Source organism: Mus musculus, chromosome 2, assembly GCF_000001635.26.
Source record: "Mus musculus strain C57BL/6J chromosome 2, GRCm38.p6 C57BL/6J".
Taxonomy (NCBI): domain Eukaryota; kingdom Metazoa; phylum Chordata; class Mammalia; order Rodentia; family Muridae; genus Mus; species Mus musculus.
This window is the reverse complement of record NC_000068.7, coordinates 117,735,125-117,758,803: the sequence shown is the minus strand read 5'-3', so window position 1 is coordinate 117,758,803 and position 23,679 is coordinate 117,735,125. Positions and strand designations below refer to the sequence as shown.

The following is a 23,679-nucleotide window of genomic DNA, read 5'->3' as shown; positions in this document are numbered from 1 at the left end:
TCGCTAACTGAAAGGGACCAGAAACAAGATACACCCAAGAGCTATCTGTTTCCACCATCTATCTCCCACCTCTGAAAGTACTACTTTTACAAGTAGTACTACTGCCTGGAGACCAAGCATTCAAAACCCTGAACCTGTGGGGTGACATTTTATGCCAAGTCATTGCAGGCATGTCAATTGTTTGCATATTTTTGGCTATTGTGTAAAGAACATGAACGTGCACATATCTCTCTAAGATCATTATTTCAGTTATTTTGGCCATATCCCAAAGCAATTTCTGGCTGGATCCTTTTATTTGAGGAACCTTCATACAGTTTCCAAAGCACATACAGAATTGATTTTAACACAACACCATTTAAAGACAAGACTTTGCTCATTCTCCCAGCCCTGGGGATGAGTGTAAACCGGGGTATCCACAAGCATGTATCATCTGTATTATTTTTAAGATGGCAAAAATAATAGTTGGGAATCTATTGAGAACTGAATAAAGTCCAACTTGGGAGACACACACAAGGTCAGAGATCCTTCATCTCCAGCTGTGAGTGGTTCATGCTTTTGCTTCTGAAGATTCTCTTTGCAGAGCTTCAGAGATGATGTCAAATATTCTGCAGGTCCCAAGCTGGTGCACCATACCTCAGTCTGCCCAAATCCTCAGTTATGTAGATGGAAAGAAATCTCAGATGAAACCATCCAGATGGGGGAATAGTTCGTGGGTTCACCTAAGAATGGCCCATGAGAAAATAAGAAAGAACACATTTTTTTGATAAAAATGAAATTACCTACATTTCAATGGATCTGGTTATTTTTAGTTGCCCAAATTTCAAAATAACTTTTGAATTAGAGATGCTCAAGAAAAATAGAAGCAATCGTCTCACCAAGACCACATAATTCTCTTAATTTGTAAAACTATAAATGATTATTGTTAGATATAACACTCAAGGCTGCAAGTTCATTGCAAACCATTTAGTCAGCAATTAATCAAATCTTGGGGGAAATATCAGGACTAGAAATAAACTGTATGCTCTATAGCAAATACATGGCTTGAGATTTATTGCAAAATTAGGCAGAATACTAAGTATATGCTATTGTCCCTCACTCAAAGGCCCTCCTCACTAAGCTCACATATCTTATGAACATCATTCTTAATACAGCATTCATGGGTCCCCTGTAATGCAAGGTAGCACTATTGTGTAACTGAGGGGTTAGGGCAGCACTGTTACCATAGCAGGTAGGATAGCTTACTACCCTAGAGTAGCTTGTGAGAATTTCCTAAGTCTTTCTATGACTTTCATTTCCAGGAACTGGGTATCTATGGCTCTTTTTGTTTTCTTTTTTTATGTAATGGTTGGACAACCGTGATATTTTTTAATTAAATCGCTATTTGTGTTCAGTAAGAATATTTTTTTCTTTTTTCTTTTTTTTTACATTAGGTATTTTCTTCATTTACATTTCCAATGCTATCCCAAAAGTCCCCCATACCCTCCCCCCCACTACCCTACCCACCCACTCCCACTTCTTGGCCCTGGCGTTCCCCTGTACTGAAGCATATAAAGTTTGCAAGACCAATGGGCCTCTCTTTCCAATGATGGCCAACTAGGCCATCTTCTGCTACATATGCAGCTAGAGACATGAGCTCTGGGGGTACTGGTTAGTTCATACTGTTTTTTCACCTATAGGGTTGCAGACCCCTTTAGCTCCTTGAGTACTTTCTCTAGCGCCTCCATTGGGGACCCTATGATCCATCCAATAGCTTACTGTGAGGATCCACTTCTGTGTTTGTTAGGCCTGGCATAGCCTCACAAGAGACAGCTACATCTGGGTCCTTTCAGCAAAATCTTGCTAGTGTATGCAATGGTGTCAGCGTTTGGAGGCTGATTATGGCTCTTAATTTTTTCCAATTCTCTACTTTTTCTTTGTTGAGAGAGGAAGTTTTAGTAAAACTGAAATCAGAATAAAAAAGTAATCTATTCATATTTTTAAAATATTTTTATTACATATTTTCCTCAACTACATTTCCAATGCTATCCCAAAAGTCCCCCATACCCTCCCCCAAACTTCCCTACCCACCCATTCCCATTTTTTTGGCCCTGGCGTTCCCCTGTACTGGGGCATATACAGTTTGCGTGTCCAATGGGCCTCTCTTTCCAGTGATGGCCGACTAGGCCATCTTTTGATACATATGCAGCTAGAGTCAAGAGCTCCGGGGTACTGGTTAGTTCATAATATTGTTCCACCTATAGGGTTGCAGATCCCTTTAGCTCCTTGGGTACTTTCTCTAGCTCCTCCATTGGGAGCCCTGTGATCCATCCAATAGCTGACTGTGAGCATCCACTTCTGTGTTTGCTAGGCCCCGGCATAGTCTCACAAGAGACAGCTACATCTGGGTCCTTTCGATAAAATCTTGCTAGTGTATGCAATGGTGTCAGCGTTTGGAAGCTGATTATGGGGTGGATCCCTGGATATGGCAGTCTCTAGATGGTCCATCCTTTCGTCTCAGCTCCAAACTTTGTCTCTGTAACTAACAATTTCTATACAGTTACTAAATGTTGATATCTCCCAAAAACTTCAATTAACCATGATTTCAGTTTCTCTAGACTTTTTATCACTGGACTAAGGATAAATTCAACTTAAAAACAAAAACAGAAACAAAACAAAAACAAAAACAAGCAAGCAAACAATCAAACAAAAACCACGATCAGATTCCAAACAAGGATTGTTACTGTGTTGCCATCTCTTCAGGATATTGACAATCTCAGCTTTTGGTAATGTGAGCAGCAGAATCTGGGGGACTTTCCCCACAGTTCCCCCAAGTTCTTAGGCACAGAAAGGACTCTGACTGTATGGCTTGACTTTAGAGGTAAAGGAGAATAGTTGTTGCATGATGTCCTATCACCCAGTGAACATAGAGCATGCTTGTCACCCTTGGAGAATTCCTATGTAGATTTGTCAGGAGTCTGAAGTAATGTCAAGTTGCCACCAAACTCTTAGGGTTAGAGCCTCAGAAATACTTTCTCCTGAGGATTGTTTCTATGCTAAGGATATGTGTCTATATGTGCATACATATGTGGCTGTTAAATGAAACTGTGAAACATACATTGAATATGTGCAAAAGTTATGAGTTCTTTGATGTCAAGAAGAGTGTTTTATGCATGTGTTTAGATTTTTATTTTACAAATTATTCCCATTATTATTATTATTTAAAGGCTATTGATTTATTTCTATTTCTGAATAGACAGAAAGCGTCTTCAAAGCACGAGTATTTCATACTATAGACAAACGGACTGGAATTTCTTGGCAGGGGCATGCACTGTGAACAGCAATACTTAGGGGCACAATCTTGTGAGTCAAGACATCATGAGGTCTTCAGTGGAGTTCTGCTCTGAGAAAACACATGAGGATACTCCATAAATAGTACTGGCCATTAAAATATCCATGTGCAATCTGTTGGCACACTAAATCATTATTTTCCATAAACTATCTCTTTAACATATGGAAATTTACAAATTTACATACTCTTTTAACAATGGAACAATAGCAAATTATTTTTTAAAGATAACTAAAAATAATAATTTTAACTACTTACAGACATGAATTCTGAGGCCTTTTACTTTCTTCCTTTTTCAATTAATTAATTAATTAATATTTTTACATGTTTTATTCCCCCCTCCCCGCTCACCCTCCGATTGTTCCACATCCCATACTCCCTCCCCAACCCCTTGTCTCCACTTGGATGACCCTATCCCCCACCTTATCTGATCTCTAAACTCCCTGGGTCTCTTGAGGGTTAGGTGCATCATCTCTGAATGAACACAGACCCTGTAGTCATCTGTGTGTTGGGGGCCTCATATCAGCTGGTTTATGCTGCCTGTTTGGTAGTCCAGTGTTTGAAAGATCTCAGGGATCCAGATTAATTGAGACTGCTGGCCCTCCTACAGGATTGCTTTTCTCCTCAACTTCTTTCAACCTTCCTAATTCAACAACAGGGGTCATCTGCTTCTGATGGGTGCAAATAGCTGCATCTGACTCTTTCAGCTGCTTGTTGGGTCTTCCAGAGTGCGGTCATGCTAGGTCCCTTTTTGTGGGCACTTCATAGCCTCAGTAATAGTGTTAGGCCTTGGGACGTCCTCTTGAGCTGGATCCCACTTTGGGTCTGTCACTGATATGTACTCACTAATAAGTGGATATTAGCCAAAAAAAAAAAAGTACAGAATACCCAAGATACAGTCCATAGAACTCAAAAAGGTCAACAAGCTGAAGGGCCCAAGTGAGGATGCCTTAGAAAAGAGAAGAAATCACAAGTGGGGAGGGAGGGAGGGACTTGGGGAGGGAGGGAGGGACCTGGGAAGGAAAGTGGACAGGTGGTGGAGACTGGGGGCAGTGAGGTAACCTGATCTGGTATTGGGTAAGGGAAAAGGACTGAAGCCATGAGGGTTAGCAGAAAGAATGGAAACAGGCAACCTCAGGAGATAGGAGGTTGAGGAAACCCTCCAGAATTCACCAGAGACCAGGGAGGTGAGAGACTCTCAGGGCTCAAAGGGAGGGAGGGACCTTAGATGAAATGCCCAACAGCAGTGAGAGGGAACTTATAGAGCGCACCTACAGCAAGAAGACAGGATATCAAGTTAGGGATGGGTTTGCCATCTCATAGTCACAACTCTGACCCATAATCGCTCCTGTCTGAAAGAATTACAGAGATAGAATGGAGAGGAATATGAGGAAAAGAAGGTCCAATTTTAATCCTGTGAATTGAGATAAAATTTGAGAATTTAGGGTAGCATCTAACTTTTAGGGCTTACTATTAAATTCCTCCTTTAATGATGACAGTATCTTGACCTTCATAAAAGTAATAATGCTGTATGCTTGCAATTATTATCATCCAGTCAATACTTGCCTACTCTGTGGAGGTGTATGGTTTTTTTTCTTCCAGTGACTCTATAGTCTATCTGATTGACATCATATTTTATGTTCTCTTCTATTTTCCAGGTCCTGTACCCATAACGGTCAATACATTGACTGGATTGTTTATATTTTCAGCTTAATTGATGTGCTAAGTCTTGTTCTTGCTGATCTAGAAAGTCAGAGTATCCCAATAATTTAAGTGACTTTTGTGCCTAGAATTTGTGAACTCCAAGACTGGGATCTTAAGAAGAATAAGTAAGCTTCCCAAAGTAAAGAGATCATAATTTCTATCCCTGAGAGGGCAATGGCGGCACACGTATCTTGTTAACCAACAGCTGTCTAGTTGTGCTTAAAGCGTGATCAACAGTAGGCAAATTATGCCTGGTACTTGGAAACCTAGCCAACTACCTGAGGTTAGTGAGGTTGTGGATATTAGAAGAGAAATTACTGCTACCATTTTTCTAAGCCAGTGTAATTTCTAACTATACTCTAAATACTTATCCTTATACCTACAGATCAATGTAGCTCTCACCCTCCATCAAAGAAATCCATCTATTTGCAAAAGACATCAAACATTACAGAAAACCACAAGTGGTTGAAATGCAGAGAACAACTGATTGTGAAGTTCTCATGGTTCCCAAACTATACATCTTCAACACAACTCTTTTATCTAAAGCTTGGGAACAATGTATAAAAAGGGGCTAAAAGATCATGAGAGGCAAACAAACAGGAAAGAGATATGAGATCATGTTTGTTAAAAATGTCAGAGGAGCTATACTCATGAAGTTTCCAAAACATGGCTGCCTAAACAAGACCTGAACAGCTACAGCACCAATAAACATACTAATGAGGAAAAACCTCTCCTGAGGCCCTACCTTCTCTAGACAGAGAACTACAGAAAACTTAGAAAAGGTGAGAGTGGGAGAAATAGTCTTTCCCTAGATGACTCCCTTAGATGGTCATTCAATACCAAGGGAGTCAGCCCTGAAATCATATCCATACATGTAACAGTAAATGGACTGATCAGGTTGTATTTGTATAGTTGTATGTTTGCATGAATATATGTATATGTGTATGAATGTGTGTAACAATAGAAAATAAAGAAAAAAGAAACCATGAAGTTGAGAGGGTGGGTCTATGAGGGAAGGAGAGAAGAAAGGGGGAAATCATGTAATTATATTTTAGTTAAAAAAAAAAAAGAGTCCCAGGAGAATATACTGAAAATTGCTAAAGACAAAAAACACCAGGGTTAATAAAAAGTTGTTTCCCAAATCGTGTCTATGATATTACTGCATGTAGCATCTTAAGAAAAGTTCACATTCCTAATGAATTAAAGATATATCTGGGTATACAAAAATTTTAGCCTGAGGCTTGGCCAAGATTCTTTACCTATTTATACAAAGAAAATATTTAAACACATTTGAAAGCAAATACATTTTCAAACAAGGTTTGGTTATAAGAAATAATATTTTTCAATTTCTGTCAACAAATACAGTTACATAAATGGAAATTATGAACCAGCCACACTTTTCATCTTTTTTCATTTTCATTAGTGTATTAGCTACTTTTTCTATTGCTGTGGCAAAACACTGTGACCAAGACAGCTTATAAAAGCATTTTATTTGAGGGCTTATGGTTTCAGAGGGTTAGAGTTCATGACCATCACAGAAGCAGGGATGGTAGCAAGTAGACAGTCATGGTGCTGGAGCAGTAGCTGAGAGCTTATATCTGATCTACATCATGAGGCAGAGAAAGATAACTGGAAATGGCATGGGAATTTGGAACTTCAAAGCCCATTCCAGTGACATACCTCCTTGAACAAGGCCGCACCTCCTAATCCTTCTCAAACTGTTCCACCAACTGTCGTCCAAGCATTTAAATATATGAGACTATGGAAACCATTGTCATTCCAGGAGCTACAGTATGTATATGTTTATGATGTGTAGCAGGCACTGCATCTAGCCCATCATGGAGTTTGTCTGATGCTGTGTCTCACCAAGCACTAATTATAGTCTCCGTGTTTTCCATGAAAGTGGAGGACACTGAGACATAGAGAAATGGTCTAAGGATGGCAGTTGCAGGAGTGCTGCTTGAATATCTGACACTAGATACTGTACTATTTCACTTTACTAACATGACAACTACCTTGTAGAAGTTGTGTTTAAAGCATTTCCCTGGTAGGTATATGATGGAAGAGTTCGTTCTCCATCAAGAAGCAACAGGCAGCCTGAGTTGTAACAGTGAGGACAGAGAAGATGGGCTAGGTCTCTGACCTTTGTTTTTGTGTTTTTTGTGCCAGAGCATGTTTTTTAGAAGAAACTTAAAGTCCTTAGAACAACTTCTATTTCTTTTCAGTTCACCAATAGTGTATGACTAATGATCAGTTTCTACAGAGTAAGATATTTCACTGGAAAAAAATGTCCAAACCTTAGGCAACCATAACCTAGAAGGAGGCCCCACTAGCCCCAATAGCGAAGTCTATAACTAGGCAATTGAATTCTACAGCCTCTCTCCTATTTGTCCAACAAGAACTTGAAATATAACTATTCTTGATTAAAATGTTTTTAAAAATATCCCCTTAATAATTCCTATTAAATAGTGGAAGGGAGTTCTATTATATAATTATAGATAATAATTTATTATATGTTTCAAAATGTCAGAAGTCAGAATTTTGGAAGTTTATATATTTTCATTAATTAAATTAATTCTCAGACTATTTTGCACATGTAGGCCATGCATAAAGTGGGGATTTTGAAAAATTTTATTGCAAAAAAATGAAGAAGGCCTGGAGCTATGGATTATTGGGTAAAATGCTTATATTGCAAGCATGAGGGATCACATTCCAAATTCTCAGCCCCTTTAGAAAAAGCAAGGCACAGTAGCATACACCGGTAATCTCAGCATTTAACTCAGCCTAGACTTCTGTAAAATGTATACATGTATTAAAAGATACTTCTAGGAATGGCTAGAGAGATAGTTTTATCAGTAAAGGTCTTGCTTTGCAAACCTCAATACCTGAGTTTAATCCCCACCCTTGAATGGACTTGTAATCCCAGCTTTGGGAAAGTAAAGACAGTCTGATCCCTGGGGCTCACTGGGTAGACAACCTCACATTATCATCAAGTTCCAGGCCAGTGAGAGACTCTGCTTCAAAAACAAAACAAAACAAAACAAAACAAAACAAAACAAAACAAAACAAAACAAGACAAGACAAACAAACAAAACAGAACAAAACAAAAAACGAAACCATGGTGATTGGCTCCTGAGGAAAACATCTGGCTCTACTATGAGAAAACTTTCCATTGGTAGCCTGTCTAGACAATGATTTGAGATCTTCGACCTTGGCTTTTTCTAATTTAGATTTCTCCCTTTGATCCTCCAAGGTCATAGTGCTCAATTTTCGTCAATTCCAATAGTGTTTTTTTTTTTTAATTTGAACACAAGAATTTGAATTTTTAATTTTTAATTATTTTTATTAGATATTTTCTTCATTTACATTTCAAATGCTAACCCCAAAGCCCCCTATGCCCTGCCCTCCCTGCCCTGCTAATTCCATTAGTTAAAATTTAATTGTATTTTTCTTCATGTGTGACCTCAAGGAAGATGTCTATTTTAGCAGATACAAAAATCACTTAAACAATTGTCAACTCTTCCCACATATTAAACATGCTGGTTCCCTTAGGAGGACATACAGCTCTCTCTAGGTCAAGATCCAAGGTGCCCAGTGATACATGGTTCTGTCATTCTTCATGTTTGAACTGTAGGATCAGAAACTCATCCCCAAGAGGACTTAAAAGTACAAACACACACACACACACACACACACACACACACACACACACACACACACGAGGAGGGTAGACATCGAATGAGAAGCTATATGAAAGGAAATATGATTGAAAGTCTTGAGAACATTTTTAACAAGAAGCCCTGGGAAAAGAAAACATAGACCAAGAATGGGAAATGAAGACACATTCCAGTAACACAGAAAATGAAAATTTTTAAATCCATTTAAGGAACATTTTAATTGATTCAATATACCCAAGACAATATCATTATTACATGGATTGTATTATATGGATATAACATGGATCCATGTATTAACATGATACATGGATCATATTATATGTGTGAGTGATGTAGAAGGAAAGAGACAAACAGAGGCTAGTAGAATGGGCTGCTTAATCAATATGGAAAAGATGATTGAAAAAGTTAGGAATGAAGCAACCAAAGAATAAAATAGATCTAAAACATACGTACATATATGTGTGAAAGTGAATCATGAAAATAAGTTGCTGCTTCCAAAGCTTTATATGTTAGAGGTCAATTCAGGAGAACTTGATGTTCAGTATGCATCCCTCCTTCCCCAGGGCATAAGTGTAGACTGAGTTAAACAACCTATATATAGAAAAGGCTAGTGTCCCCAGGAGATGATGAAGGTTTCACTCACGACCTACATTCCAGGAAGCCCGTAACCACAGTTCTTTAAGGATGAATGCCATAACTATATATGGACCTCCACAGAAAAAGAAAGAGAATCTTTCTGGAGTTCCGACAAATGCTATATAGGAGCCCAGTCACTCTTCTAGCCAACTCAAGAGTCAGAGGAAAGGGTCTTTGGATGTGGATGAAGACTCCGCAGACCAGAGGAAACAGATGTCTTGCTTGGTTTCCTTTTCTGTGGATAAGAACCAGTGTTCTGGGTGACCATTCCTGTGCCCCAGAGGGGACTTTTTCTGATGTGAACTCCACTATCACCCTGTTTGCACTTGGTGACTCACAATCGAACTGGCATTCTCAAGGCATTTGCTTTATCACCGTTAAGAGACCAGGGCCACGGTCATGTCAGTCTGACTCAGTCCTCCTGGAGTGTCTCCAATGTCAGCCATTCCCAAGGCAGGCTGCCATCTCAACACTTCTGTGCCCATGGAGACAACTGACAGTAAAAAGTCACTTGAATTTGAACAGCAATTGCTTTGATTGGGTTTTATCTCCACAAACCTCTCAGTTCAGGAGAATATAGAAAGCCACTACCACAGCAACAATTAATGTGATCTGGGTTATTACATGATCACAGTTATTATCATATATAATTATTGTTACCACCCAGAGAAAGCAGCCAACACCACTGGAGATCAAGCACTCTCCTGGAATTTTAGTATCTGATTTGGAAATATTTTATGTTAGTTGGTAAAAGGCAAGGGGACTCCAGAAATGTCTATATATAGTACTACCAAAAATGAATGTGGAGAAGATCTGGGTGTCTTATTCAACTTTCCTCCTGGCATCTCATACACCCAAGGCAGATGCAAAGTGGAGAGGAGTTTCAAAACAAGCTCAAGCTAGAGATCGTTTCTTCTATTGTTCCTCCTCAGCTGCTTTGAGTTTGGGGCAATTTTCAAGTGGTACATCTATCTAAAGGGGAGTCTGAAGCATTAGCACTGGATGGATGGAGCATCCCAGTGGCACTTGTACTAACCTCAGGACATTATGAAGCCTTTGCTAAAGGAATTGGTTATTCTATTTTTTAACATTTTAGAGAAACTGTAGACACATTAACAATAGTAAGAAATAATACAAAGAACTCCTTAGTGAATTTTATACAATTTCCTACAGTAGTGACAACCAGATGAAGTTATCTGCACAAAGCTATGAGGAGAGAGATGTGGATATAACTTAGTGACTTACATTCAGCTGTCCTGATTTCTGTTGCTTGCTTGTTCTCACTTGTGTTTGTATATAGCACTGTGCAATTCTGTCACCCATACAGATTTGTTTGTCTACCACCATAACAAAGACACAAAACCATGCCATCACAGGGATGCATCCCACTGAGGAGGAATAGATGTATTTGAGACACTAGAGAACATAGTGAGAAAAAGAGAAAAAGCCGACATTTTGACCTTATAAACTGCTCATGGTTTAGCGTTCATAGATGTATAATTAAATAGTTGATTTTTTTCCTCTTTAATTTACTTGACAAACATTTGGGGAAGATTGTATTAGACATTAACAAATAGTTGTTAAAGCAAATGAAATTTCAATAACGAAGTATAAGGGACCAACTGCATTTTAATGAATACTATAATGGAAAATATACACAAAGTAGTAGAAGAACCATATTTAATCACTAGTGTTTGCAGCTATGGTCAGCATGCCAAGGTCTAGAGTCACATGGATGTGTTAGCATAACTCTATCCTGAATTTGTCTGGAAGAGGCCAGAGAATTGCTCTTATTTTCCTTAAATGAAAGGATTTTGCTGACTTTTTTTATTATGAATATGTTTCAATATGTGAAACCAAGTTATTCAGCGTGTACCTGGCCACTCTGGTACAGACCTGTCAGACATAACTGGGTGTTCATTTCTGTCTTTAAGTATACACTAATACTTCTTCACATTTCTGAAGTATTTCTTTTTTTTTTTTAAAGAACTGGGAACACAGTCCTCTATGATCTGAAATGAGAGAACTATGCATGTAAATCCATCAGTCAAATTACAGGAAATGCACCAGGAATTGGGAAGACAGAAAACAGTGTGTGACTTGCTAAATGCTTTTTTAGACAGCTGAAAGTTGAATCGGACCCAAGAGTCAGAGAGTTGGAAGTGTTTTTTTCCAAGAAATATGTAAGCAAGAGAGAACATGCAGACTATACATTCAAAAGCTTTGAGAATCCAATTCATCCAGGGGCGATGGCAGTGATGGGTCAGAGGGATTAAAATCCTAGATTTTGACTCCCTCGAGTATGAATGATGAAGTTAATTAAACTTTCTCTACCTCAATTATGCCATCTGCAGAATGGGAATGTTTATCATATTCATCTTATGGGAGGATAGTGAGTGAACTGAGATGATTTTTTTTAAAGTCACATACATTGCACATGTGTTTATGTTACATTGAGTATCATTTTCTGGCTTAAAGTCAGTGCTTCAGAGGGTCTTAAATGCCATTAAAAGAAAACTTATTTTAAATTTTCAGACAAAGTAATATGACGCAAGTTAACATTGTTGAAGGAGTATGTAAATTAAGACAGGGGAACCAAATCTTATGAAGAAGACAATCTCTCAGCACGAAATGAGGAGAGCCTGTCTCAGGATAAAAGAAGAGAAACTTCAAAGAAAAACCAGTATGAAGGAAGAGGCTGCCTGACAGTAGAGATGAAAAGGAAGAAATGTCTTTCTGTTTCCCAAATTCCAAACATGAGCTATCGTGAGTTTGATGAAAACAAAGTAGGTTTGGTTACAGGATGAGGGAAAGAGCAAGTGAATTTTATTATGGATAGTTAAATTGAATATGTTTGTGGAACATTCTTTATCAGAGTTGAATAAAAAGAGCAACCACTCTTTGAATGATCATTTGTCTGTCTATCATCTTCATACTCTACCTATCCACCTATGAATTCTATGCATATGAACATTTATGTACACCTACATATAAATGTTAGATATGTGTACAAATAGCACATATATACAGTTTTACCTGAAACTAGCCACATAGTTATGGAGAATGACTATGTAAGCACAAATTCACAAAAGGGTAGCTAGAAAGGAAGATCACATGCAGGCAGAAGCCCAGGGAGCAGGGAAGGAACATATATCAAAAGGGCAGGCAGCAGCTCAGGGACTCCATGTGAGGTGTGAAGCCCACAGGGGCTAGAGAAAGCTTGCATGCTTGACTGACATCTCTGATTCTCTACAAATGGCAAACACACCAAAGTAATCTCTGGGTGAACTCAGAAGCAACTATTTGGGCCCTCAACTATGTCTGTAAAATCGCTTTGCTGAATACTGTAGCCTATTGTTGATTGAACAACTGGGAGAAGGCATGTGTATATGTGGCTCTGCCTTTCCTCCATTCCCTAAAGAGAATGACAAGCTTGTGCTAATCAGAAAGCTGCTTAAAAAAGGAAAGTCTGAGGAATGCTTAGCCAAGCCCCACGTCCACACATCATCAACTCATCACACATTCCTAGGGGATTACCAGTGTGTTCTGAGGAAACCAAGCAAGAGATAAAAACAGATGATAAGAATTTGAGTTATTAATAGGATAATGAGAAAGAGATTATGAAATTTTTAATGAATTATTCATTTGATTATGAATTATTCATAAGGAAAAGAGAGACAGACAGGAAGAGTGAAAGAATGTTGGGGAAGGTCCACAATTAGGGTCTTGAGGATGAGCCAGAGAGGAAAAGGAGCATGATAGGAAGTAACCATGACAGAGTAGGCACAGAGAAGGCAAGAACACACTGCACTCCACTCAAAACACTGAATTGAATCACCTGCCAAAATGAAGCCTAACTGTACTTAGTGACCTTTTACCTACTGTCTCCCCTTCTCCTTCTTCTGTATTCCTGGCCCTCTGCTCTAACTGTACTGGATTCACTGTTCCTTTCCCCAGTATCTCCTCATCAACTGTTCCTCACCTTCAGTTTTACATCTTGTGTTCATCCTTTGTTTGCAAACTCGGGCTAAAGACATGGAATGCTTAGCTAGGTATAAAAGAACAGGCTGTCATTTATTCATTCACTCATTCACTTACTTGATTTCTCATGGAAAAAATGTGTGTGGAAGTCTGACTCCACCTTATCACTTGGTTCTGAAAACACTGGAGAAATTTCAAGAAGAAATTTCTATTTGAGTTCTCAAAAAGGGTCTCTGAATCTAAAATGTGGACAAAGTGAGGACCACATTGGGATGAGGGGTTGAGGTGACTCAAAAGAGTGGAGATCTGATTATGTCAAGAATTGGAAGCAGGTAATAAGAACATGCATATCCATCTCTAGAAATTCTTATTCAATAAGACCTCTTCATATTTGTGACCAAAGTCAAGGAGAAAGAAAATATCAATGCTCATGACCAATTTCTCAAAGGCATTGCTCAGTACAGTAGATTCTGTATTTGGGCATCCTTTTTTGAGGCTGATGACAGCCCAATGTCACTTGCCTTTCTTACATGTATTCACTTTTCCTAACTACTGCTAATTATCCACAATGCTATGTGTTTTACCTTTATCGGTCAGTGGATTGCTAAGACCCTGATAGCATACCCATTCGCTGTCCTTGCTCAAATACTTTTAGCATGGGCAGAGGAGAAGCCAGAGATTATCAGTAGAATATACCTTCCTTCTAGCCATCCATTTGACCTAGTACACTGCACATTCCTTTACATACCTGCTGATCAGTTGACTAATAGTCATTTCTTAACATTCAAACTTCCTGTTGCAGTTGTTCCCTAGTAGAAATGATATTCCTCCAGGAAATCAGGACTCTAATACTGATCTAATCTCAGTACTGGCATCAGTTCTAGTCTCAGTTTTAAAACTATAGGGATTTGTTCAAGGCTGCTTTTACATTTTAATAACAAGGAAAATAATTTTCAACAAAGGAAACCTGAAACTCTACACAGGAATACATCATTCATCAGGCGAGTCTAGGCTTTAGGGGCAGGATGCTAATTTTGACCCCCACTACTAGTGTGAGAAGAGATGAATTATCAACTCTAGGCATTGTTTTCATCTTAGAGTCAGAGCTCTCTATTCTGTGGAATTTGTATAAAATCTGACTTAAGAGTTGCATGAAAGAACTTATACGAGGTGACATTCACTACAGCATTGCCACCCTCCATGTTGATTTCTAATGTGACATAAAGTTCTCAGTAAAAAGAGACAGCCCTTGTCCTTCTGCCCCATCTGGGCTCCCCTTTCTTCCTCCCTCACACATAATCCTGAGTGCCCTCTGGGAAAGATAACCTAGGAAACCACAAAACAAATACAGAAGTGTTTACATTTTCTCAGTAGCAAAAATAGCCAGAGTTGACTGGTCTTTCTCAACACTCCTTGATGCATGACTAAGAGACTTTTGAAATGTCTTCTTAAGTTTTCCTACTAGGGATATTGGTATTTCCCCACCATCCCACTCCTAGCATCTGAAGAGCTGTGTCATTTCTCAGAGGACTATTCAGGCCTTCCTATGCAGCTATTCCGAGAAATGAACTAACCTCTTTAGCACAGTGAGATGTGATATGCATAAATTTTAACACTGGGTCCTATCTATATGGAGTGATATAGCGAAATGGGAATGGAGACAGTGACTATACAGATGGAGGAAGATTCTCAGGGTTGTTAGAGGGAGTACTATAAATGGAGAAAGGTGATACTGCACTGTAACTTGGCCTTGAATCTATACAGAACTCTCATTTACACTATCCCCATGGGCTCAACATATATCTTTCATCTTCTAGGCATTTATTTCCTCATTCATGAAATTGGAAGGACTTTGAATCCAGCTTCATGTAGTTAAGTGAAAGAGATGACAAATGATAAGTGCCTTGGGGACAGTGAACACTACTAATTTTCAATAGAACTTCTTTTGTCTCTGTTCCACCCCAATCTATGTCCACACTGAACTAGATTCTTGCAGAGCAAAGAAATAGCCCCAATTTTAAGTTCCTCCCTGTTCACACATTGGCTGGAGAATGTCCATTACATTGGACATGCATTTTTACTGTTTATTTTACCTGCTTGCCAATGGGTGTTTAAAAGATTATGACTGCCCAAGTAGGTACTGGGTACAATATACTTGTACCAGTGAAATAAGCATTGTCATGGTTAATCTTGGTTAATCTTCATAACTGGATCTAGAATGGCAAGTCTCTGGGCACACTTCTGGGTGATTTTCTTGATTAAGTTAATTGAAGTGAAAAGGCCCATCATAAATGTGTGGTTTCTGGATGGTGGCTGAGCTATAAGGAGGACTGGTGGAAAATCTTCTGTTTACATCTTCTTGGCAAATTCATCTCTCTACCTATGAGTTCATTTGCCTTGTTGAACTGCTGCTGCTAATTGTTGTTGTTGATGTTATTGTTATTGTTGCTATTGTTGTTAACATGGGATCTCAGCATCTTTCACATTCTAACATGAAATAAAGGCCATTGGCTCTCCAGGAATCACCCAGGCCTTTCGCACTAGGTTGAGATTGCTGAGGCATCCAGCTCTATCAACTAAATAGTTTCCATAATTTCAGCATCCCTGGAGTAAGGATTGTCATATTTGTACAACACACATATATGGGTTCTTACCCTCTGAGTACCCAGATAATACTGGTATTCTACCAGTAAAACAGAGAAAGCCCCATAGGGTCTTTCACTACTACCTTGGAATTTCAATGTCAAGCAAAGAAATCAAGAGCATCTTTAGAGCCAGACTTTACCTACCAAAGCCTGGCATACAACTGGAAGGATTATGACAACAGCCATAGTGGAAGTGGTCTCAGCATTGTAGTCATGGTGAGGTTATCTCAAGGCCAAGTAACCCCTGCTCCCATAAATCATCCAAAGGTTCCTGTTTTTCTATATTTAGTCTCTTCTACATAATATCTGAATGTTAGTACATTTCTAGTAATTAGTCTAAGTTCTGAATGACACAAGTCCAGTCTGAGCTCTTTTGATGAACCATGTCTCATGTCTCATTTGCCTCTTGGCTGTAGTGGCAAAGATGACTTGTATCTGAACTCTTGACTTCCAGGTGTAGATACATGATGAGCACCACTATTAAAAATAAAATAAAGCAAGCATCCGAAACAAAAGAAAATCAAGACATAGCCACGTTGAATCAATCCTTCCTTCACAACATTTCTGTGCTTTGCCTGACTATTTGGAACGTTTTTTAGCCTGTGAATATCAATAAATAAAAGATTATAACAGATTACTCAGGGATATGATTCAGTCCAGTCTAGAAGGAGGTCATTAGCAAAATATTTTCAAATTGTCTTATTCTTCTGTTTGGAAAAACTAATACTTAGATATCTGTAGTCACAGTATACTCTCTATTTATACATTATTCCAGACATTTATTCAGCCATTGTTTGCTAAATGTCTGCTAATATAACTGTATCTTGTGTGTGTGCACGTGCATGCACACACACAGGAGATACAACCCTCACCATTCATAAAAAGTATATAGTGTGTCTCTGAATTACCTCCATAATCTACATATAGCCCTCATTCAACCAATAAGAGGCCACTAAAGAGTGGTAAAGTTTATGGAGGGAAATTGAACAAGTGGGAACAGAGAACATCTTTGTAAAGTGGACCCATCTGACCCTCTGATAAAGTGTTAGCTCAACTATCTGAATGAAGAGAGATGGAAGACCATGTGATACTGGCAGAGGAAATAAGAAGTCCAAGGATCTGAGCTAGGGAGATGCTTCACAAGGGCAGGTCAGTGGGGAGATCTTGAAGTGGAGAGACTAAGGGGGACACCAAAGAGGCTGCGGGGTGGAGCCTGTATCCCTTGTAAGGACTTGGTATTTAAAGAGAGATAAGGATATTACCTGCCCTACGTTTGAGGTTAAAACTTTTTACTGAATAGAATAAAATTTTATGGAGAAGGAATGCATGAAGGATGACTGAAGAGTTTATTGCAATATTCTGTCTATGAGAGAGAGAGAGAGAGAGAGAGAGAGAGAGAGAGAGAGAGAGAGAGAGAGACTTTCCCAGTATAGGTGTTTGAAATCAACATGTGTAAAGGAATGTAAGAGGCAGAAGGATTGGGCAGAGGGAGGCATTGAGCCCAGTGAAAGTTGGTCACTGCTAAGGCTTAGCCACTGCCCCTGGGAGCCATACTACTCAGTAAGACCTTATGGAATATCTGAAATGAACATAAAATAGGGCTCAGGCCTATGTAGCCCTTCTACAAACAATACTGAACAATTACAGCCCCTGTGGAAGAGCATGAGCCTGACTGAGGTAGTTCCCTTTGTTGTAAGTCAGTTCCTGAGAAGAGGCTCAGTAGGAGCCACCAACAAGGAGCACTGCTAGTACCTGGAGAAGTGAGAGATCTGGACACACAGAATCCTTTGGATATCTCTAAGTGACCTGTCATGCTCTGCTCCCATTTCTTCCCTTCTTCAGCTCATCTAGAACTGTTTTCCTGGACAAGTGGCAGAATCTTTTTCTCTAGGACAAAGGCTAGCTTCTTGGCTACCACTGAAACTTGCCTATTTTTATTTCTTCATAGTTGGCTAGATTTACTGCTTCTCCTGGTAGCCTCTGTGTTAGGACAACTTAGACTTTCATCACCCCAGTCACCATGTCCTTCTACTGGGTTTGCCAGTTTACTGTCAACATAGGGTAGATGAGAACCAACAGACCAAATTTATTCTTCCCTAACCCTTCATGATAGAGCAGCCTTACCACGTTCTAAAATTCATATTCATTTATCCTACAGGGTGGTGGTCATTGCTTTTGTTTTCTAGTCTCTTTGTCAAGAGATGTAATGTGAATGGGAGGCACTGATATCTTAAGATTTAACAAAACTCTTATGTTCATCAGTGACTAGTATTGCCAGTAAGGGGAATAAAGTGTTCATGGAGAAGGAAGGAAGGAAGGAAGGAAGGAAGGAAGGAAGGAAGGAAGGAAGGAAGGAAGACAGGAAGGAGAACTGTCTGAATTTATTGCAATAATCTCTCTATCATACAGAAGAGAGATGTATGGAAAGCCATGGAAAACCACACAAAGTAGAGCTGTGATGACTGAAAGCACAAATTCTCCAGGTGTGACTCAAGATAAGCAGGTGCCCTTCTACCATACATGTCTCGGCCTTACCGGTTTTGAAATAATTAATTAACTTTGGTAATACCATATCATATAATGCTGACTGATAGAATGCATATGCTTCATCTCCAAATGGGCACTAGACAGGCACCTTCACAAGTCCATAGCCCCATCAAGACAGAGCATCTGCTGTTGCAACTTATGATGCCTCTGATGGGTTCTGTGGTTACTGTGGGGCCTCTGATTTTGCACAGCAGATTCTCTAATCTGATGCTGTGTCATGTTAAACCCTGTGTTGGACCAAATTCCCTCTGAGCCTTTGAGTAGTTGTGCTGGCCAAGGCCTTTCAGGTAAGGTAAAATGCTAATCTACAGTTGGGATATGAATTCCTTCCCCTTTATACCTCAAGGAAGAGGGAAGGGACATGGTTTAATTAACTCATTAACCCAAGGCTGTTTTGTCTCATTGAAGAATCCTACAAGATTTAGGACCCAAGATTGAACTTTATTGGTGGAATATTAGAAATGTATATGCATCCGACTCACTAAAAAGAAATTACATCCTACTGACTCTGAGAATATCTACCATTCTTATGACTACAATAAGACCATTAAAGCACACATAGTCAGGTGATCAGTTCCAGGATAGCTGAAGTCCTTGATATAGGAGCTACCCTGAAATACTATGCATTCAGTCCTAAAGGAAGCTGTCTGGGTGTGCAGAAAAGCCTAAGCTAAGACAGATAGTCACTCTAGTGGGTTTTTATTCTTTAGTATCAGAAAGAGGAGCTATCAAGGAGGAGGTGAGATTTCCCACCTAGGATCACAGTGAGTTATGAGACCATTTGTGGGATGACTGGGGGAAGTGCAGGCTTGGAAGTGGGTACAAGAATATCAAGGAGTCATTTTAGTATACGTGACTGAAGCTTGTTAGTAAAGGAGGACAGTATTAAGCCACAGCTGGATGATTTGGTTTGAATTCCAGGCAAGGAATTAGAACTGGATATAGATAATGTAAATATAAAGTCTAAACTTGGACTGTTTGGATGGTACCCGAGGAAATTAGCTTTCAAATGGACCATTTTTTCCCTTCCATTTTAAAAAAAAATAATCTTTTTACTGATTCACTTTACATACTGCTCACTGCCCCCTCCAGGTCACTCCCTCCCAAAATCCTTCCCCCATCTGCCCTCCCCTTCTCCTCTGAGCAGGTAGAAGCTTCCCTGGATATCTCCCCTCCTTGACACTTCGAACCTCTGTGAGGATAGGCACATCCTGCTCCACTGAGGCCAGACAAGGCAGCCCAGCTAGTGGAACATATCCCACATACAGGCAACAGATTTTGAGGTAGCTCCTATTCCAGTTGTTCAGGACACACATGAAGACCAAGCTGTACATCTGTTTCATATGTGTGGAGAGGCCTAGATCCAGCCCCTGTATGCTCTTTGATTGGTGGTTCACACTTTGAGATCTCAAGAGTCCAGGTTAGTTGACTCTGTTGGTCTTTCTGTGGAGTTCCTATCCCTATCAGGGCTCACAATTTTTCATCCTATTCTTCCATAAGAGTCCCCAAACTCCATCCATGTCTGTGGGTGTCTGTATCTGTCTGAGTTAGCTACTGGGTAGAACCTCTCAAGAGGACAACATGCTCCTGTCTGCAAGCATAACAGAGTATCAAAAATAGTGTTAAGGATTGGTGCTTGTCCATGGGATAGATATCAAGTTGGGTTGGTTATTGGTTGACCATTCCCTTAATTTCTGCTCCCTCCCCTGTGGCTGTATTACTTGTAGACAGGATAAATTTTGGATTGAAATTTTTGTGGGTCAGTTGGTGTCTCTATTGCTCCACTAGGGTTCCTGTCTGGCTACAAGAAGTAGCCTCTTCAGGTTCCATATTCCCATTGTAGTGACTCATAGCTAAGGTCATCCCCATTGATTCTTGAGCACCTCCCTTATCCCAGGTCTCTATCTCCTCCTGGAAATGTCGCCCACCTCTTCACTCTCATCAGTTGCAGATTTCCATTAATTTTCAGGGCCATATAGCCATCTCTCCTGTCCTCCATTCTCTTTCCTCCAAGTTTCTTCCCTCCATCTTCCTCTTATGATTATTTTATTTCCCCTTATAAGTGAGATACAAGCTTTCTCGATTGGGCCTTCCTTCTTGTTTAGCTTCTTTGGGTCTGTGGAATGTAACATAGTGCCTGTATTTTATGGTAACTATCTACTTATAAGTGAGTACATACCATGCATGTCCTTTGGGAACTGGGTTACCCCACTCAGGATGATATTCTCAAGTTCCATCCATTTGCTTGCAAAATTCATGTCTTGGTTTTTAATAGCTTTCAGTATCGCATGGTGTAGATGTATCACATTTTCTTTATCTATTCTTCAACTGAGGGACATCTAGGTTGTTTAAGTTTCTGGCTATTACAAATAAAAGTGCTATGAACATAGCTGAGCAAGTGTCTTTGTGAGATGTTGGAGCATCTTTTGGATATATGCCCAGGAGTGGTATAGCTGGGTCTTGAGGTAGAACTATTGCCAGTTTTATGAGAAAATGACAAAAAATACCAACCCCACAGTGCTAAGACAATTATAAGGCATAAATACAAATTAATTTTAAGAGTAGCCTGGCAGTGGTGGTGCATGGCTTTAATCCCAGCACTTGGGAGGCAGAGGCAGGCAGATTTCTGAGTTCAAGGCCAGCCTGGTCTACAGAGTGAGTTACAGGACAGCCAGGGCTACACAGAGAAACCCTGTCTCAAAAAACCAAGAAGAAAAATTTAAGAGCATTGTCACTAAAAAAAAAAACAAAAACAAAAACCCAAAACTAGATTAGATACTTGCAAAAAAGCTTTGCTAAATCACTATGTGTCGTTCTTAGACAAAGTTAATTGATTTTAAAATTAGGACTTTGATTAAACATTAAATGCTTTTGAACAATACCATTACCAATAACCATTTCATTTCACTAAGCATTTAATGTGTTAGTGTGTTTGGTATATGCTAAATAGTTTACACAAATCCTCATAATTTTGTAAAGCAGGTTACTAATGTTAATTTATTGTAGAAGAATACACCTTAGTAGATCACATGTCTAGTAACTAGCAACATCGAGGGCCAAACAAATTAAGCCTAACACTAAATCAATTTTTATGATTATTTTTGATTTTGCCATTCTTCCCTGGAGAGATATCAGACTGACAGGTGGATTCATAGACATTTCTCTTCTCTCATCTCAACTAGAGGAGGTAATACTGGTTACTTTTATTCTAAGTCTTGGTATAGCTTTTTGTCAGTATAACCACTCAGAAATGCAAAGTGGAGACCATCACAGAGCTGTTTGGTCTTTATAAAATCTACATCAGTAAACTCGACCCAAAAAAGTAAGTTTCTCTTCACTAGATACCTAGATATGCTCACTTATCACTGAATGTCCCCTTAGAACCAAGTAGTGGGTTATCTACATTTCAAAGGGATATACATACATACATACATACATACATACATTCATACATACACACATACATACATGATATATGAAAATTAGATTCAATAAAGAGGTAGAAAGGCTGAAAAAAACTCAACTTAAATAAAGCATGAAATGAAATACTCACAAAGCCTGATAAAATCTCAGAGAAAGATTAACAAGATGGATCAATAAGAGGATAGAATATTAGGGTGATGACAAGATAGAAGAAGTAGATCACTCAATCAAAGAAATTTTTAAATAAAAAAACCCTTACAAACAGAATATACAAATAGGATCTCCTGACCTTTCTCTTTTTTTCTTAAAGGAAAGTGTCAATTCAGTAAATAGCCATCCCATCGATCAGCAAAAATAATGTTCCAGTGTAGGATCAACAGACGATCAGTGGTTAGAATATACAAAGAACTAAAAAACTAAATATCTTGTAAACAACCTAATTACAAAATGGGCAATGAAAGTATAAACATTTTTCAAAAACAGAAACACACTTGACTAGAAAACACTTAAAAGAGTTTAACATTTTTATCCATCAAGGAAATGCAGATTAAAAATCTACTTTAAGATTCCAGTCAGAATGGCCATACAAAGAACACAAATGACAACAAATGTCATCATGTATGGGGACAAAGGGACTTGTTGGGCGTGTAAGGTAGCAGAACCTCTTGGAAAATAGTCCAGATGTTTCTTTAAAACAAACAAATAAACACCTGGAACTAAAACTACCATGTGATCTTGCTGTCCTTCTGGGTATATAAGCAAAGGCTCTGCACCCTATGAGAGGGTTACTGGCACATCCACATTCACTGATGCTCTATTCAACGTAGCTAGGAAACAGCAACTGTCCAAATGTCCACCAACTGATGAATGTGGTGCTTATGTATGACAGAGTCTTATGCAACTGTAAAAAAAAATAAAATTCGCAAGCAAAAGGATGAAACTGGAAATAATTTTACTAAATGATATAATGAAGGCCCCAAAAGACAAATGCTGTCCATTCCATCTCCTATGCAGATCCTAGAATCAAGCTTTAATTTTGTTTATTTATCCTGTAGTATGTTTGGAAACCAGAAAGCTAGAAAGATGAACTTGCCTTAAAGGAGAGGATAGAAGAACATAGAAAAAAAAATGAAAGTAGAAAAGTGGAGTACCAGGAATGCAAAGGGTTAAACAGGCAGGAAGGTGGGGAATGGAAGGGTTAAACAGGCAGGGTTGGGGAGGATTGGGCAGGTGAGTGGGAATGGGGAGGATTAAGAAAAATGAAGACCTTGTGAGTAAGTCTTATGGAAACCTATTATCTAACAGAAACAAAGATACCAAAGGTGCATCCAAAGGAGTTACCTGTGTGCCTGGCTATGCTGTCATAGAAGCCATGTCTGAGATATGGGATACCTCCACAGGCATTGGTCAGGGATGCTCCAGAATTTCCTCAGACAATCTAGACTCTTGTGAGACCTCTTGGTTGACCATTAGAATTGGAAGATAATACCCTATTGCTGAAGATACTGCATATATTACCCAGGTTTAAATAAAAAACTTAAAACTCCAATTTTGAATGTTTGAAATATATGAAATAATGTCAATACCTGAAATGTTTTAAGTCAAAAGCAATGAGGTTTTGTCCATACTCAAGAACATTCTTCCCTAAAGCACTACATCCAAAGGGATGGGACTTAAGCATCATCATCTGATATCCAGGGCTGTTAAGGATAGATGGGTAGGGTAGAGTTAGTAAAGGACA

The 23,679-nt window shown here is 39.0% G+C and overlaps 1 long non-coding RNA gene across 1 annotated transcript in view; it reads right to left on the bottom strand.

Moving 5' to 3' along the window:
- Nucleotides 1-410: 410 nt before the first annotated feature.
- Gm32210 overlaps nt 411-23,679 on the bottom strand; it is a 53,443-nt gene continuing 30,174 nt past the window's right edge. Inside the window, exon 3 of the long non-coding RNA XR_374901.1 lies at nt 411-719. This is a non-coding gene — a long non-coding RNA (predicted gene, 32210). The remainder of the gene's footprint in view (nt 720-23,679) is intronic.